Source organism: Dicentrarchus labrax, unplaced genomic scaffold (genome assembly GCF_905237075.1).
Source record: "Dicentrarchus labrax unplaced genomic scaffold, dlabrax2021, whole genome shotgun sequence".
Taxonomy (NCBI): Eukaryota; Metazoa; Chordata; class Actinopteri; family Moronidae; genus Dicentrarchus; species Dicentrarchus labrax.
In genome coordinates this window covers 4,261,405-4,280,958 of record NW_026136710.1, presented here as the reverse complement: position 1 = coordinate 4,280,958, position 19,554 = coordinate 4,261,405, and the positions used below count along the sequence as shown (strand labels likewise).

The following is a 19,554-nucleotide window of genomic DNA, read 5'->3' as shown; positions in this document are numbered from 1 at the left end:
TGATGTATGTTTCCTGACAATCACAATTCTAGATTATTCCAAATGCACAATACTACTGTCACAATATCACGGACGCCTGCCAACTCATGAGGACGGTGGAAAAGTGCATTTTTCCCCTCAACAAATCTTCTTTGGCTTTCAGAGCAAACAATATACACGTCCCAAAATACATCAGCAGAGTCCCAGAAGACAGGAAATCCACCAGAATGAAGCTGTCAACTCAGATATCATGTTGAACACTTGTGCCAAGGTCTCTATTGGTGTTTACATCACAGCATTAGATTGTAATCCTCTCTCGGGTGTTGATGACATTCATGCCAACTGCAATCCTGCTGCTAGGTCTCTGTGTTCTGTTTGGAATATTTCTATGGCACAATTCAGCTTCTAACTTTTAAATAACAGTCTGTCTGAGCAATATTTAAATGTATTTGAGCGCATTACCCATTTGGTTTGTGAACCTTTAATGCAAGGCAATGTCTATCCTTCTTAAAGGCTCCATACGTCTGAGTTGTGAGCAGTTTAATTTCACTAGTTTGTAGAGTCCCGAAGAGACAACTAGGACTAAATCTGGTATTTCATAATCTCTATAAAGAGATGAATGCAGAATCTATAGGCAAGGGACCAAGACTTTGGCATCAGAAGCATTGTGGTCTCCATTTGTATTCCAAGTAGTATGGACCAAGCAGTTTGAGTGGGCTTTGATTGCATGTAGGTAAACAGCTGGTGTGGAGCCCAAAAGAGAAGAAAGGCATTGGATGAAATCATTGACAGTATACATAATTGACAGAGCTTCCAGGTCTGTGAACTGAAGCTGGTCTATAGAAATCCTTTGCCAAATGCTTCACTTTATTCATGCACTGCTGATTCTACTGGGTTGGCAGCTTAATATTGTGGCTCCAAAACGAGTCATTTGGTGCACAAGTTGCCCTTCAAAAGTTATGGCGTGGAGCTGAAAACCCTCCTGGATAAGTTATAACACTGGTACTCTCTGCTGAGCTGCAGGGCCTCCCCCGTTTTCCAGGCCTGCCTCATTCCATCCAGCTGACATTTCCCCACTGTGGGAGATGGCTGGTCTTCACAGAGGCTACTCAGTCTGGCCTTAGTTAGCAGCTACTCAGCGCTTTTATGCTCACAGCTGCAGGAACTCTGCGGCCTCGACTTGGACAAAGACATGTGGAAACTGTGTGGGAGCATGAAGTGATCGTTCTCACTCCTGTGACGTCTTTCACTGTGAGGTTCGTAGTTTTTCATGCATATGAGAAACAGTCTAATAAAATGTCTGTGGTGAGCCTATAAAGAAATGTTAAATGATAAAGCTTTAAAGTAGAAGAGAAACCTTTTCCTTATCTAAAGCTAATTTCTAAAGATCTAAATAAGACCAGTGAAGAACTAAAGATGAATGTGCCACCTATACTTGTTTTAGTGCGTATGTATTAGCACAAACAAGCTGTATTTCTTATTAAAATACTTTGATGCAACACTAAATATGGCTTTCTGGAGTAAAATATGGCAGCACTAACATGCAACAACTGGGCAGAGACAGAGGTAAATTATTACCTCGAAAGCAGTCCGTTGCTGACTGATGTGCAGATGAGCCGGCTGGCCATCAATAACTATCAACACCGGCTCTGCAGCATAGAGGACATAAAGTGTACACCCTGACTAAAATAAATACATCATGTAGATACAGTATATTTCAAACCAGCTGTCAGGTCACACTGAGGCAGCACAGCACACCATTTTTCTCTGCAGACAACATGAAGGACAGAGGTGTCTGCAACTGATCATTATCTTTTCAGGATCCTTTTATGTTGGATAAAAAGAAGGTTGGGGATATATAAATGAGAAGTTCTGTCAGTTGAGAAAAATGAAATTTGTCTCATCCGTGTGATTAACAATGGAAACCAACCCTGTGTACAATGTGGCAAACATTACAGGGAGATGATATTTTGCAGTCACCCGTACATCTGCAGAAAAGCCATAAACTTAACGGATCATCTGCACCACCATCACAACATCCCTCACTCATACACAAACACTGGCAGTTACTAATGTACTGTACAGATACATACAATACAGTTACTACAGTACGTCACAGGAACCCAAACTTGGCCACTTATCAATGCCAACTTGGCAACACAGTATATCTAAAACTACACTAAAGCATGATGTTATTCAAAACACTGTACAGACACTGTGGATTGAGGTATTTCACTGAACCAGCGCTGGCTTGGAGTTTTGTAAAATTGTTGCAGTGTGAGTTGGTCTGCTGGTCTTCGTTTGGTTTGGGTGATGGAGTACAAAGTATCTACAACATTACACTATTATAAAAAATATTAATAATTTTTTTTTAATTCCAAAATGTACCCAAATGTTTTTTTTTTTTTTTTTAAAGGTGTGTTAAGGTGTGCCACTACACTATAGAGTGCTGAACAGATGACGTATTTTTGTAGACAAACCCAGAAAGTTAGCATCGCCCTGGTTCCTTTGACAAAAAGCCAATGGGATTTTTACATTGGATTCTGGATTGTTGCAGAAAATAAACTCAGTGGCAAACAAATGGTTATGACACCAACATGTATTGTTCAGATAACCTTGACAAATTCTGATTTATGAAGCATACATGCAATTGCCATAAGTACAAAGGTAATGTTAGGCTATTAACAAAATACAGCACCATTAAACTCCTTTTGCCGTTATGGCATTTAATCTCCCCGACGACCTCTTTAATCTCATTTAGCTAGCTTTAAGTGGGGTGTTTACTGACCCATTTAAAACCCTACTGACTTTGAGACGAGGGAACCGGAAGTGCAAAAATTCTAATTCACTTCCAGGTTTCAGGATTCATTACTGCAGCACTGTATTACAGAATTTCGATTCTTATGCGAACAGATTTCCCTCCCAGCCCTAATATCCAAAAGAGGAAGAGCACATTTTATCATTCAGCCTTATCTATTCCGAAAACATTGGTGAAACAGAGCATCCAGGCGTTGCTACTGCAATCTATTAGCTTCTTACAAGATCTTAGTAGACAAAAAAAAGGTATCACAGAGGAGGCAGCAGTCTGAATGAGTCAAAGCCACTACAAGAGGAAACTTCAGTATGGTAGATGCGTGAAAAGCCACGAACATTTTTTGCTCATGATTCTATTTGTATAAAAAGTGGTATTAAACATTGACAAATGCACATGAGGTACAACCAAATATTTACCCCAGGAGGTCATGTAATTCACCAGACTGTTGCAGACAAATTTAGAAAACGGGAGAAAACTAGGTGCCAATGAGCAGAGGGTATTTCCCTGACAAACCCATGCTATTGTCCAGAAAACAATTCCACTTCATGTTTTCACAAAAGGTTCACCACAGCAATACTGCTCAGTCACCGCCATTCGGATGAAAAAGTGGTGAGGTCGACAGAAATGAGCAATAAAACAGTCGGTTTGGAATTCATAAACAACATTTTTACCCGTCGAAGAAATTTTAAATTGGGAAACTTGACAAACGACAAAATTTCTGTGTTATTGTTTCAAACAGCTTGAAGATGTCGGTGTGTTGATATCGTTCTGTTGTCAGGGGAGATCTTTCTCTCGAGCTGTTTCATGTATGTAAAACCCAAATACCAACTGAGACACCTCTAATAATTCCCCAGCTGATTGTCATCAACCATTAGTGGGAAATATGAAGTGAAGATGGAGATGGCTTCGGTTTCAGTGGAATAATGACAGGTCAGCTCAAACAGAGAAGTTTATCAAGAAGCAGCTGTTGGAAGAGGAGAGGTGATGTCATGCTTATCAGGCTACTGGAAAAGTTAGTTCAGCTGAAAACTACTGGATAAACATGTCTATGTTAAGTTAAACATCACAATGCTGGGTGTCCATTAATCGGATTAATTACTGGAAAGGAACTGGAATGTAATCAAAACTTTAAAAAAAATAATAAAAACAGTTAATACGGCTGCAGTCTTTGTCTATCTTAAAACAACACACGGGAATATGTACATTAAGAGAGTTATTGGTGGATGTTCACATTACTCCTGTCTGTACTGGCAGTGTAGAGATCCTTTCTTAATGCTACATATTTTAGAGTAAGAGATGGGGTTTAGGTACTTGAACAGGCTGGAAATATTAATGGCAATGTGGGTTGGTTCAGACTAAACTTTTGGATGGACTGCCATGATATTTTATAAAGACATTCATGGTGCCCAGAGGATGAAATCTTTGGTGATCCTCCTTAAGTGCCCACATGAGGTTGATAAATCTGATTTGTAGTGAAATGTCTCAACCATTACTGGATGGATAAACATAATATTTGGTACAGACGTTCATGTCCCCCTCAGGAGGTTAAATTCTAATAATTCTCTGACTTTTCTTACTGGCAAAACTATTCCTGTTTACTAAGAATAAGATCGTAAATATGATTAGTATTATACCTGCTGAAAGCCAGCATGTTAGCAGTGCCATTGTGCTGCTAGGATGGCTATAGACCCTTAGTCTTGTTAGTACAAGATTCACTGGAATTGGAAACACTGTCTGGCAATGCAGGAAGGAATTTTGCACTGATGCAATGATGGTAACTTTGGAAGAATCTGAGATCGCTACGGCCTCATATCAGCTACAGCTGAATGTTGGGATCACGTTACAAAAGGCAGCTCTTCACAGGGTTAGGGTTAGTTGTCTTTTTAATAAAGTAGGATTATAAAAGAGTAACAGAGTCGATCTGTTTCAGCTGAAGATAGAGCCGATACACCGGAGTGTCACAAACTGTCCCTTTCTGTAGTCTTGGGAATACATGTTAACGATCATCTCAGCCTTGAGCTCAGGAAGGGAGAAAGAGGAGTAGCACAGCTGAATGTAATCTAATCTTTTGTGGGCAGCAAGTTTCTCATAGACAAATGTATCATAGAAAAAAAGGCATCATTGTTAAGTTGTCAGTCTTCAGTGTTATTCAGGCCGTAGGTGTACTGAGGTTCACATTCACAGGCTCATAATAAAATGCACAATAACCGATGATTATGACTTTCCAATTCTTATATTTTTCATGGCGAAACTGAACGGTTTGAAAGGAGGGCACTGCAGTCAACCACACACAGTGAACATGCCATAGACTGTGGGAAGCACCAAACCACCCAGTCTTCCTGCTGCACGAGTGAAGCTCTTCCAAACATGAAGTCAGATGTTTAGTGGTTTGAAGTTGGAGATCTGTACTTTAGAGGAAAAAAAAAAAAGGCTGCTAGAAGCCACCTTCTGATGAACTGCACCGAAACCTAACATTCAGGAGGAAATGTAACAAATCTAAAATCATCTTCAAAAACTGTCCGTGTGTGGAGATGTTAATTTCCAGTTGATAAAACCCTCTCATCACACTGCGCTCAGGTCTACTTAATCTAATCAACCCAAAACAAACTGAAACATTTTTGATCTATTTAACAAACTAAAAGGAGCTCCTTTTTCAGCAGCGTACACTTTTAAACTCGTTTGCTTTCATTGTCACACTGCTCGTCTCAGATTTCTGCCTCCAACCCAAAGTTATGGAGGCGAAAAGGAATTTCTTTTGTGGCGCTTGATGTATTGAAAATAAATTAGAAAAACAGCAAGTAGTCTTTTACAGAAACAATATCCTTCATACTCTGTTCACAGTGAGGTCTGTGGATTATCCAGTGTTCAGAGGAGCTACTTTCTAATGAAGAAATAGTCTGTAATTAAGTGATAAAATGTGCTTTCTGTTATGGGGGAACTGACGCAAACCGAGCAGATCAATCACAGGGGCTCTGGCATCCATTTAACCATAAATTTATGGTTAAATGGAACAAGAGATTAAACGATTAGTCTATTAATCGAGTCACTGATCAACAGCAACTATTTTCTATATCTATTCATCTTTTATGTATTATTTAAAGCACAATTGGTTGGAAAAAAACACTACACATTCTCATGGAGTGGCTTTTCAAATTTTTTTTTTTACAATTCATTGAACAAAAAATGTATTAACCATAAAAATGTTCATGATATTCATCCAGTTCACTATAGAAAAAGGGAAATATGAACAATTAAACAAATAAAAGCATGAATAATTGCTGTTTCATTCATATTTTAAGTATTTTATGACACTATTTGAACACAAGGTTCCTTAGTGTAAGACACAGTACTCACTAATAACTGAATCAAGGTAAGATTCTGCCCAATATCATTACATTTTCAACAGAACAGATCCAAATGGTGTAACAGCTGTTCAATAAGATTATAGTTTCCATGTCCATCAGGGTCAGTGAGCGACTCTTATTTCCTCTAGAAGAAACCTTTCTGATGACAAAGTGGAGAAGAGCCACTCATAAAAATGTCCCCCAACAACCCCCCACCAAAAGCCCTAGCCTCACTTGCCTCACTCGCCCCAAACCAAGCAAAACAATCTGCCGTTACCATGACAACCGCACTGCTGTGTTTTTGATGTGGGAGGTGGAACATTTCCTTATGTTACTCATTTTCACATGGCACACACTCTATGGACCAAGACTCTGCATAAACGTCTGCATAAACAATCGGCAGAAGTTAGCTGATTAAAGAGGTGATTGTGGCTTTATTGGCAATATTGCATAATATTTAGCTGATTACGAGTAGTGACTATTTAAGCACGTAACATTAATGGATTCATTAACAAGCAAAAAGACCTAATTCAGCATCTCAAAGTGAGGACTTACTCCTTTTCACCATTTTACATCACAGGAATTTGATTATTTTAAGTGTTTTAGACCACATGAGCAATCTGATGAATACAATAAATACAATAAATACAAATGTTAATAAGTGTATGGATTCTGTCCTAACTAGGGATGTCACGAGAACAGATACTTCGGTACTAAGTCGATGCCAAAGTAGGACAGTACTCGAGACAGACACTCTACAGCACATATATACAGTCATTCGGTACCGCATTAGTTTTGATAGGCTACGTCATTGACAACGAGCCTTGTCAAAACGAGGCTCACCCTGTTGTTAACATACAATCACAGGTGAAAAAAAATCTTAAATGCGAGCAAGGTGAGCAGTTTAAAGTAGTTTATAAATTAGAAAACAAGAGTGTAAGTTGAAGTACATGGATTTATTGTCCGATGACTACTGGTATCGTGACACACACTATCCAGGACACACACGCACTATAGACGAAACCACAAGCTGTCTCATGCGAGAGAGAAAGGTACACTGTTACAATATCTATTACCACTACACTTAAAAAAGTCTACAAGTTATCTACAAGCTGTCATTCTGTGTAAGTGTAACCATGACAAACTGCCATCTGCTTTCAAAATATTTCTGATGTTGGTCCCCTGAGGATACTTGAGATTTGACCCCTACACTTTGCACCCTGACATACTTTTCTGGGTTGTATGTAGCATCCATTTCTGTTTGTCTGAAACTGCCATCCATCTCCAGGAGAACGTGACTCCTGTCTCTAAAACCATGGTGAGGAAAACACAAACATCTCAAACAGTAAGGGTGACTGGGGGGGGGGAGCACAGAGGAGCAGCCTCGCTGGATGTCGTCGCTCTAAAACAGATGTGCTGACAAATCAGCCAGCTGCTGCTTTCAACAATTCCTAAACAACAGACAACATTACATTACAGCTGTGGGCTGCTTCCCCATGTTGTCTTACAATGCTGATAAACTATAAAAACATCAAGTGTTGTAAAATATTCCCTTTCTTTTCCATTCCCCCCTAAAAGTGAAGGATATTTTAAATCATTATAATCATCCTGACGTTTTCTTTCCAATCTTGGTTTCTGTTCATAACATGGTAACTAAGTGTTTACTGTATATAAAATAACAAGCTTAAGATATTTAAAATCCACTTTCAGGGAAGCACTCAAATACTCTGATGTGTATCTTCAGCAAAACTGGATATCAGTTGTCCTCTGAATCAATATTACAGTATAGACTGGAAAGTCCAACCACCCCTGAGGGAAACTGTAGTCTGCAATTAATACTTCACTGAAATACCCAGAAAAATAAACACTAGACAGGTTTAAAAAGCAGGAATATCTCTGCATGAACCAATTTGTAAATATCCTTTGTACAAAAATATGTCTGCAGCTTACGACTAATGGTAAATAATAAGATTTAATTTAGTCAATTTAACTGAAACAAAACAAGTCAGCCAGTCATTATTAGGACTTACAGTACAAGATGTTCTGTCCACTTTAGCTCAAATTCAACTGCAGCAGCTGAAATTAAAGTTCTCTAGAAGAATCTTCCATCAAGAAACTGACCACACGGAGCCCAAAAAAAAACATACGCAGTTAAATCCAAGAGCATCACACATGATCCAGAATCACAACAGGGGACATTTTATCCATCAATGCAGTCTGTTGTCTGAGGTTTTTAAAAAAAAAAGAAGAAAAAAATAGACAATTAATTTATCTTGAGCAGAATAAATTAGTAATGGCTGTTGGTGTTATCAGTGGCCAACAGTAGCTGATATGTGCATGGGTCATCTGCCTCCCTGCAGGAAGTCTGTAAAATAAAGGAGGAAAATCAATACCGGTAATAAGCCATCAACTGAACAAAAGAGGTCAGTGCTTCCAGACAGAGCAGGATTAGAGCTGGCATGTCTGGGTACAAAGAGTCTGAACACTGCTGTCCGACTGTCGGATGGAAGTTTTACTATCAAATGTCTTTTATTGGATATACTGTGTAAAGTATTATCTCCATGAGTTTTATGAGATGAGATCATTCATTTTCTTTGTTTTCTTTTTTATAGATTAGCTTCACAGCAGCATTTAAAATAGATTTTCATCAAATCTTTCATTAAATCTTAAATGCTTCACAGTTCACATAAAAAAAAAGCAAAGATGCTTCTTTTTTTAAATGGCATTTACAAAAATCAATGTAGCTACTCATAGGCATGTAATCACATTTTGGCTTTAATTACAAAAGCTGCCACAAGCATTTACTCTGTTTCTCATTGACAGAACATTTTCTTTTCATATTTTAACAAAACCAGCCAAAAATCTTTAATTAAATTGTTGTTCTCATGACTGCACACCACTGTATTTATTTTAAAAAGAAACGTGTCTAGTTAAACTTTCTCATTATTAGACCGAATCAACATATCTGCTTATCCTTGTTGTTTGTTTACGATCTAATCTGACACCAAACGATATGAAAACAGCTCAAAGCTATAACACATAAAACATACGTGTCTAGATCAATAACTTTTAATGACTGCTGAAGGCTACAGTGTCTCTTAAGCACCGACTGGATTTATTTATTTTTTTAAACAACATGCTAACTTATCAGGTTATACCGAGTTAAGAGTCTTGTTTCAATGAGATACACTGATTTTGTGAGCTAACAAGTTTCATGATATAACAATGAAGTGATAAAGTGGTCAAATAAAATATATTATAACAAGGAACTGAGCAGCTTTTCTTGCCGCCCAGAGACAAGTGTGTATGTGACATGAATAATATGGTAAAAAGAACATTTTTCAAAGGTTATTGTATCATCTGGGAATAATCTACGCCATAAATTTGATGAAACGTGTCTTCTACTTTGTTTTTATCAAACATCATCCACCAATCCATATATATAGATATATTCTCAATGAAACTGTGTATAAACTGATTTAAGCCATTAATGCAGATTTAATTAATAAAACACTGCAGGCTAAAGAGACTAAATGAAGACGAGTTAAAGGTCAGTCAATAAGCAAGTTTTTAGTGGAAAATGGTGCCCTAAGAAAAAATGTTTTTAAACACCAGCTGACCTTCAGGTTAACTTTCAACCTGCATTATATTAAAACACATAACTCTCATGTTTCTGAAGAGACAGCAGTAAAATATATGCGTATGAGGTCCTGTGTTAAATCGGTCGTAAATATCCTGTGTTCAAATTGTTAGCAGGGTCAGAGGTAAAGCTGACACAGATACTCCCTCTGTGCCTTTGATCTGTTTCTCAAGGAGGCCGTTCCTGAAGGAATTCTTACAAAACGAATGGTTGGCCCGCTGATTTATGTTGTTCCTTACAAACAAAAAGGCTTAGGGAAATCCTCCATGCTTGTTTGCCAGCGCTAGCACTTATGTAATTTCCAGGACCAAAATAAGAATTTCCTTCTTTCACTGTAAATGTTGGATGTTATTCCACCTCGGGGGGTTATCTGGAGACAGGGAGATGATGAGTAAATCAGGGCTTTTTCATCCGTTTTCCTCTCTGTGTTGGAATCTGAGGTTGTTAAATGTTACCTCTGAGTACCATCAGTTGACTTCATGTCCCTGAAATGAACACCTGGCCGGTTTTCAATCTTATTTCCATGCATTAGTCATGAGACTGGTGTGTCAACAGTATAACGCCCACCATACTTCCCAGTGATTTCTTGACCACTGCAGCGAATACTGGAGAGGCCTAGAACAGCCCAAGAGCACCGTCAGCTATCAGAGTTAAAGTTCCAGTGTGTAACTTTTAGGAAGCTCTATTGGCAGAAATAGAATATACTATTCATTAGGGATGCGTATTGGCAAACATTTGGCAATACGATGCATATTCCAATACAGGAGTTACGATTCAATATATTGTGATACTTTTTTATGCAAAAAGATCTGCATTTGTATTTATCACTGCCCTTGTAACGTCCAACATCATAGCCCTCAGTTTAGGTTTATAAGACTGATAACTAGTGGTTGAGAGTTGAAACTAACTTTTGAGAATCAATATAATATCACAAAACTAAATATTGCAATTTTTTTCTAGTTCCTCCTACACACTTCCCAGCCCATTCTCATTCCCAGTACACACGCCAGTGGTGTTCAATTAGTTGCAATCTGCAACATCACCACTAGATGCCACTAAATTCTCCACACTGGTCCTTTAAATAGGGGAACAGATGACTAGGGATATCTGAAAAAGGGTTAAAAAGGGCATTTTTCATGTCATCTGGTACGCTTTGAGTTCTATTCATTCAGTCACAGTGTGATAAGACTAAAATTTTTGGCCCACAAGTGCAGAAGATCGTCTTATTATCTCAATGAGTTACATGCAATAAGGTAGTTAATTTATTTGCAAAAAAGAGATCATATGTATTCAGTATCAGCAGATATACTCTGGGCCTTAATCAGTCAAGATGGACCCTTACAAGCAAACACAAATAACTGCTGACAGAATCTAATTACGGCAACAATGGAAATATTTAGCAAAGTCCGTTTCATGTTGTTTCAATTTCACGCTGAAAAACCTACAGTAAGCTCTATTATGCATTTATATATTTTGTTTTTCATCATTGGAAAGGCAGCATGCATGTTGATCCACTGGTATTGTGTAACTACATCAGTACAAGTCCAACTTGAAAACAGGCCCGCATATAATGCTGCTGCCAAGAGTCTCCCCTCTGAGAGCAAAATCATGGAAAAGCCTAAAGGTTGTATTAGTCCTGTTACTTGAGTAATGTTGTCATCAGCCTAGATCCGAACAACAACTGGAGACTGAACGCACAATTTACGCTAAGATTTTCTAATTTACACTGTTACGTTCTGTCTTTACAGCTGGCAAGATGCTCTTCACTTGTTGACGTATTCCAGACAGTAATCAAATGACAATGCCCCTTTGTGGACTTAATCAAAAATCAGGCTTTTCCGTTTCTTAATATTTAGTTTCCAGGGAAACTGATTGAGCATTAATAAGGATGTGTTTAAACCTGGTTGACAAGAGTCCTCCTGCTCTGCATTTTTGGCGCATCAATAAACTTTTATTATAACAATAAAAGTGCTGCATGTGTTTGGATGAGACTAACAATATCGTACCAGATGATGCGGAGCTCTCTGTCCTGTTTGAATAAGTCATCCGTGGCTGGAGGCCATCAGTAGCAGAGTTTGTCCTCAAAGACATCCCACATGCAGGATACACTGGTATTGTATTGCATGTGTTTATTTGGGCACTGAAAATCAAGAAGTGTAATTCATAACTTAAGATGCGACACCAGACTCGTGCGTTAGAGGCAATAAACTAGGGCAGAAAACAGCAAAGTGTAAGCACGTTTTTAAAAAGGAAACCGAGGCCAAAATGAACTTCATGATAAAAATCTGAAGAATCAGGTCATTGTGAGATTAGATCACCACCACAACAGGAAGCTGAGACACAACAGTTTAGATCCAGCCTGAGACAACTTCGATAGCTGAGCTGACAGCTGAATAGTTTCTCTTTACAAAAAAAAAGATGGTACCATTTTCTAATATTAATGTTGCTATTAATGCTTTATAGATAAGTTATAAGCCATTAAAATAATTTGGGGTTGCCAGGTTATAAAAATTCCCTTTGACTGGTTTAATAATGTTTTAAATATTGTATTTCCCACTTTCTAATAAAGCCATAAAGTCTGCAGTTATAAATGTTAAAATGTTGTCAATAAAGAGGATTTTGGTGCCGATTATGCACATTTTATATACACTTTATATACACTTTATATAGACTATGTAGTCAAATAGTCCATTGTAGTAATCTTTCTGATGAATTAAAGAGCTATAAAAGATAAAAACACCAGCCAAAGGGATTTTTCCACAACCTGGCAACCCAAAACTTCTCATTAATGGTGAACAACTGATCAATAAAGCATTAGTAAATTATAATAAGGCAGTTGGTTACAACCTAGAATCCCTTATAAAAAAGGTGCCTTATTTGAAATGTAGCTATAATTACTACTTAATTTAGTGACATTTTACTAGCCTCTTTAGAAATAAACTACAGTCAAAACAGTGCGCGAGTTAGTGGATGTGTTCCAGTGGTTGCTTGTAACTAATGTTTTCCGGTTGTTTGTACAAGATTATGAGCTCCACTGTCTGGAATCTTAAAAAAAACACCACCAGAGGTTAGAACAGACTCTTTTACACAAGAAATTAAAATTGTATACATGTGCTAATTTGTACCGTTTGTCTACTGCAAGACCTGGACACAAGACATTCATCAGGCTACCAATATCTCTTTCTCTGTCTGGATGTCCTGTGGCAACCTCATTAATTCCGTAATGGATATAAAAGCTCAAACTATAAACATTCTCCTCTTTTCTCCAGGAGTCTTTCCAAAAAGAACAAGGCCCCAGGAGGCCCTGGAAGATCTCAGATTCTGTCAGGAAGTTGTTGAACAAGGGCTACTTGATCCAAGAACACCAATAAAACACACTCCTGCCCCAGAGGCTCATATATTTCTGGTGGAAGACCACTGTTTTGGAGATACCAAACACAGCTGATAAACAAATATGTGAATTCCACCACATCAAATCGGTGATGACACAAAGATAAAAAAAGAAAAAAGGTAAATTCTTTTAAAACAAATGATATTTAAAATTTGATTCCAGCTTAGTTCTAACAGTATTGATCAGGGGCTCAATGATTCAGCATGGCAGTTACCACATTAATTGCAGATGACTGCTAACAGAGTGGAAATATAGAACAAGCACACATAGTGTAAATAGGTTCACTCCAGTCCAGAGGCATGCCCCATTGGACTGGATAAAATTACACTGGCACGCTTAAAAAAAAACTCAACCTGTAATGTGGAACTGTTGATCTGTTCCCGGTCAGTGACACATCTCTGCCTAATATTTCCAGTTAGTACAGCAATCCAAATGGATCTGGTGTTAGAGCCACGGACGGCTGTTTCCACTGGTTGGAGACACAGTCGACCAATCACAACTTTGCAGACAGAATTAAAAATGGGGACGTCATCTTTCTACTTAGCTTTTTAACTACGTAGCTACATCCAGGAAGAGTAGCGAGAACAGGTACAAGTTGTCACATCACAGTTAAGTTACGTTAACGGCTCCCAGAAATGATTAGATAACTGACAACGACGACACATATACGCAACTCCAACTCACTACGGACAAAATAAAACCCCACTTCTCCAACAAGAAGAACTGCTAACATGGACCTAAGCTCCTTACCATGGATATGTAAAGATAATCAGGAACAGTGTGTACTCTGGAGCCACATAGCTTCTGCAAACTGTATGCACAACAACCTTCCTTACACTTATTCTAAAGAGCTGGGTCTCCGTGGGCAGTCGCAGGCGTGCAGCTGATCTAGAGAGAGTGACAACTGCGTAGATGCAAACATAACAGAGGAAAAGGTGAGCAGTCGAGTTGCCAGTTGAGCAGTAAATGTACAGTATAAGTTACAGTTTGTTAGAGAATAAAGGCTGCAGCTTCTGAAGACCAAAGTAATCCTCCCATATGCGGTTTCTGGGGAAATATCAATTCTCAAAAAGTAAGAATGCTCTATAAAAATGCCTCTCAAATCCGTCTGAGCTCTGGATACAGTTTGTGTATCCTCTCATCCTCTGATGTAGTATTAAATATCCAAAGTCAGGTTTCACAAGCAAATCCATTTTATAAAATGTATTTTACAGTGAGAGAGAGAGGGGGGGGGCAGATCAAAGAAGGAAAGAGTATTTGGTGAGTGAGCTCACTGCTGTCCAGGTGGAGGATGAATCAGCTGCTGATGAGTTACCCGCCGGTCATGGGAAAGCTACTCAACGGTGGAGCCAGTGACATCAGACTGTCTGTGACACACCCAAAAAAGGAGATCATTATTCAATTAATACTTAAGATTTGATGAGTAATCAGGGACGCTGAAAGTCAGTCAGAGTTGGGGGTGCTGAGAGAAAGTCTGTCTGTATAATGACGTCATACAAAATGCGTAACAGTCAAGCACAAATTTGAATGGCCAGAATATCTTATAGCTTATTTAATAGTTATTAACAACATTTTTACACTTTTTAGCAGATAAAACTGATAAGAAGCTAAATCAAAACCCATTTTTCTGCCATAAATACAAGTGTACACATGTAAATCACAGTAAAAAAAAGGACAAAGTCAGCACCCATGTGAGTAATAGGTATCCGATTAACTAAATGTCTTGGATTTTATGGAAAAACCATTACTAAGTTTCATAATTACATCTCTTTCCCAAAAATAAATGTAATGTTTTCAACATTCGACATAATTAATAACATTATACTGCAGCCCCTGGACACACCACAGTGGTTCATTCTGTGCAGAGAGAGCAAGAGAAGTGTGCCTGTATGCTGTCTTTTTAATTATGTATTGACAAGACCCCGGGGAGCGACCCAGTTTCACTGCTAACCAGCATTTAGTCAACCAAGTGTGGGACATACAAGAACATTACTGCTGTGTATGGTATCTCCAAAACAGTACATTACAATACTGCAAACCTTTCTCAGACAGGAGTGGCTGATCAAAGTCAAGCCTTCTTGATATTCTGCATCATTAGTAGCCCACTCCTCAAATAACCCTCATCTTCTCTTTGAAGAAAGAGACGAAGGAGCGACTGGGTACCAGCTTCAGAGTCGTTCTCCTACAATGAGAGGTGACGCTGGCAGGAGGAAAGCAAGAGTGAGCTGCCATATTTAGACCACTACTAAAAGGTTGGACAGTAGCAAGTTTGATTCAGTAACTATAGCCCGCAGTGGCTCTTAACGCTGGCAATCAGAAAAAAAATGTGTAAACATTCCTGAGGATGAAAATGATCTAATGTGCCACAGCTTGTGTAAGCATCCTGAAATGTGCAGGATTGTGAAAATCTCTCGAGTACTATAAATAGGACGGCAATAGATAGTAGTGGCTTTATGAAGTGTTCGTATGCGGCTGGTGGTAAGGAAGACTGGCTGCACAGCAGGTCTGGTAGGGTTGAGATTAAAGGAAGCTTACAAAGAGGTGGCGTGAGGTCTCGGTCTTTAAGATCTGATACCAACTACCTTCGTACAAGACCAGAAGAGCGCGACTACAACTAAGTTTCATTGCCTTGTTGGGTCTTATTTTAGGGTTTTCTTAGAGTTACAGGTTTATAGTTAGTACAGAGGAGAACCACAATGTAAAGGTTTGTGTGTTGATGCTTTCATTTGTGTGTCAAAGGTTTAAAAACACTTTGAACATGTTACTGCAATCAATACAAGTCTAATTTCTATTAGGGCTACAACATATTAATGTCATTATCAATTATTTTCCTCAAATTATCAACTTATGATTTATTAAAATGTCCAACATAGTCCACTGTAACGTCTTTACATTGTCACACCAACACCCAAAGATATTAATTTTACAGTTCTTAATCAATTATCACAATGTACAAAAAAGCTAATTTAAATTCTATATACTAGTTAAGAGTAAGTAGTTAAGTAAAGCTCTTTATGAATATTGATTCACAATATATACAATGGTATTGAAACACTGAAGTAGATGTCATGATTCTCGTATGAATAAATAAATTTAATTTCTTTTAAGGCCGATTTTTAGACGTACACACACAAACAGCACAACAGTTGAGGTTTATTTCATTGTGTTAATTCAAGCTACAAAACTCTCACCACAGCACATTTGGCTGAAGCCCAAGCAATAAAACTGCATCCAGCACACGGAAATGGAAACTGTGGCTCCCGTAAAATCCATGGGATCACCACTTGGAATTGTTTGCAGCTTGATCTCCTACACTGAACTCCTCAACATAATACCACCAGAAGACTCCACTACTGTAGCTGCTGGATTATTCTAGACACATTAATGTCCAGTGGGCTTTACAATAATCTGATTGAGAGGCAACTTCAGGCTGTTTTCAGTCGACTGCAGCGCTTCCTGGCAACCACACAGTGTCCTGCGTTTTAAAGCCGACGTGACTTTCAAAAGTATGAAGACTAAATAAACAGAGGAACTGCAGGTGTTCCTCCTAATCCCTTTTGACCACCTGCCAACAAACATTCGAGACCAGGCATGTCATCGCGATCGCCGTTATGAGAATGCGTCTTCATCTCGGGGACGAGGGCAGCATACGTCAGCCCTGACAGTACAAGTAAATGTTTAGATTACAGAGGATACTTAATACTGTCAACAGGAATGGACTATTTGTCAAAAGTACATCAATGCTTGCCACTAGTAGCGTGACAAAACAAGATTAAGAGTCTACGATGAAGCAGCTAGCAGCTCTCTGAGGCGGTACTCTGCTAAGTGCTAACATTTGCATGCTAACATTGTAGGCTGGGGTGTAAGGATATGTCAATACACTTGGGTATCACAATGTTTTTTAATAGTGTACTGATTCCAAAAACACTATACATTTTTAATTATTTAAAATAATATTATAGATATAATAAAGATGAATACAGATATCACTGTTCCCGGGTGCATAAAAAGAGGTTATATGCACCTTTTTCCTTTTCTATCATTGAGTAAACAGACGACCCTTGACTAAGTGACACATTTTATGGATATTTCCTATTATATTCAATGTATAACAGTAACATTACAACAATAACTGCAGGAAGTTTGAGTAAAACAAGTGACTTGGATGGATTTTGTGCAGATTGTTATATTATTTCCTCTGAATGTTGCATTAGAGATGTGTTTCCTTAAACTTTGTATACAATTTTCCCTCTATGTATTCTCTTTTTGACAATCATACGTACTTAATAGGCTTATTTTCACTGCAAAGTCACTGTTTTCTTCTCTCTGACACTTGGACATTGTTCTAATAACTCTTTGGTTGATATAAGTGCATACTTACCCTATCAGACCTGGTAAGTTTATACATTTATATACACTACATTTATTGCCAATCCATCTTAGATGTTGAGATATTTCACTGGATAATGTAGATAAACACTCTGAAATGTTGGGTGACACTAGAGCAAGTCAGTTGATCACCAAATTCATTAGTCACCATTAACATTTAAACAAAAATTAAACGGCAATACATTTTAAAAGTTTTTGCGTTGTTTCAGTCTAAACCAAAGTGGTGGACCGACCAACATACAGACCATCAGACCGACATTGCCACCACTAAAACCAACGCCACATCCCCCACCTAGAAAACCCAGCACTGTTCCTTCCGACAGCACTGACCACCTCATTTTAAATAAATGCACATCGTTAACTGTACCAGCACTCCCCAGCCACAGTCTTTCAAACAACCACATATCTGGGAAATGAGCTTGGTGTTCCAGCTTCTTGTCTGGTTAAAGTTGCATTACACAGAGTCTTTTAAAGTGGTGACATCAGACATCAGCTGTTGCTACTGTATATATAGGACTGTGGGTAGGGTAACTCCTGCCGTCTGACGTGAATCCCGGGGAAGACAAAATGGGTGAAAAAAAGTACAGGAAAAGACACGGCGAACTAAGTGTTGTCTGCTTTTTATCCTCAAGGGAAACGTCAGAGTGCTTCCACATAAAATCAACAAACTGTGGCTACCAAAGCCATAAGAAATGACACAACTGTGCCTGGAGCCACGTGGCATTAAAATCCCACAGTCCCCATTTTACCAGCTCTTCTCATGGCACAGTTTTAAGAAATGGATTTCTCAGCAAATTAAATAAAACTGAAATTGTGGTTTCTATAAATTCAAAAGTAAAAATGTCCTCATGGGCATGAAATGTAGCTCTGAATGTGCTAAAAAATACCTTTAGTACACTGAAACCTAACTTTGTGTATGATGTTCCTTTACCATGACCGACATTTTTGTATATCTGAATGGCAATGATAATTTACCAAGATCCAAACTTACCTTAAAAGCAATTTATATTGTTGTTAGCACTCATTTTGATACCACTTATGTCCACTTATTAATATAATTCATAAACTATTACTTTATTAGGGCCATAATGGAAGAAGAATAGGTTTCGAGTTTAATTGCTCCCATTAACCACAATATTTTGGAACAATCGGTTGATCAATATCAAGCACAAATGGCAAACTTTACGTGTTCTGGCCTGATTACATCTGAAATTTTTCTTTTTATATAACTTGTAAACTAAATATCTTTGGGTTTTGGACTAGGACTCCTACTACTACTACTACTACTAGTAGTTAATAAACAAATATGGATATATTGCTAATGAAAATGATTGTTTGTTGCAGCCCTAAACCAAATCTCTGACTACTACACAGAGAACAATTTAGCTTTTCTGCAACAAAAACTTAACTTTAGAGAGCAAAAATCATGAATCCTAGGCTACTTCAACATCTATGGACAAGCCCTATTCAAGTGCAGTGTTGCTGACCTTTACCCTCTACAGAGACAGAAGATGCACGGTGTAAAATTGAAGTAAACATCGACACACAAAAGTTTAATAAATCCCTCTGTGCAGACTCTGAATCATGCTCAAAATGCCTGTAACCCCCACGTGGGGTCAAAGCCACAGTATGTTCCATGAAACCAAACAACACATTCATTACTCTGGTTGTTTAGTCTGAGGCACACTGTTGGCATCATTGCTTCTCTGACTTACAGAGCTAATCCCAAAGTGGTGAGGTCTTCCGAATACGTCGTCATCATTTTCAATGTCTGGCTTATGTACGTATTATTGCTTGTTTGTTTCGTTCAAGCCAAGTCAGAGCACGGTGACATCCATCTCAGCTGATCTGTATCAGTCTTATTCAAACAAATTGTTAAATATGGGATGTAGTATTTTGTGCGTAGTTTTGTATAACTTGCTAAAAAGAATAAAACTGACCTTTTTTTTCTGTGGTTCGATGGAAATGGTGACCGTTTCCCTGACCTTTGACCTAT

The 19,554-nt window shown here is 38.2% G+C and overlaps 1 protein-coding gene across 1 annotated transcript in view; it reads right to left on the bottom strand.

Annotated features, from left to right (window-relative positions):
* The window catches only part of tnca (tenascin Ca), a 48,046-nt gene extending 39,661 nt beyond the window's left edge, over nucleotides 1-8,385 (bottom strand). The window contains exon 1 of the mRNA XM_051413571.1: nucleotides 8,169-8,385. The gene's annotated coding sequence lies outside the window, so the exon portion shown is untranslated. The remainder of the gene's footprint in view (nucleotides 1-8,168) is intronic.
* Nucleotides 8,386-19,554: the final 11,169 nt, after the last annotated feature.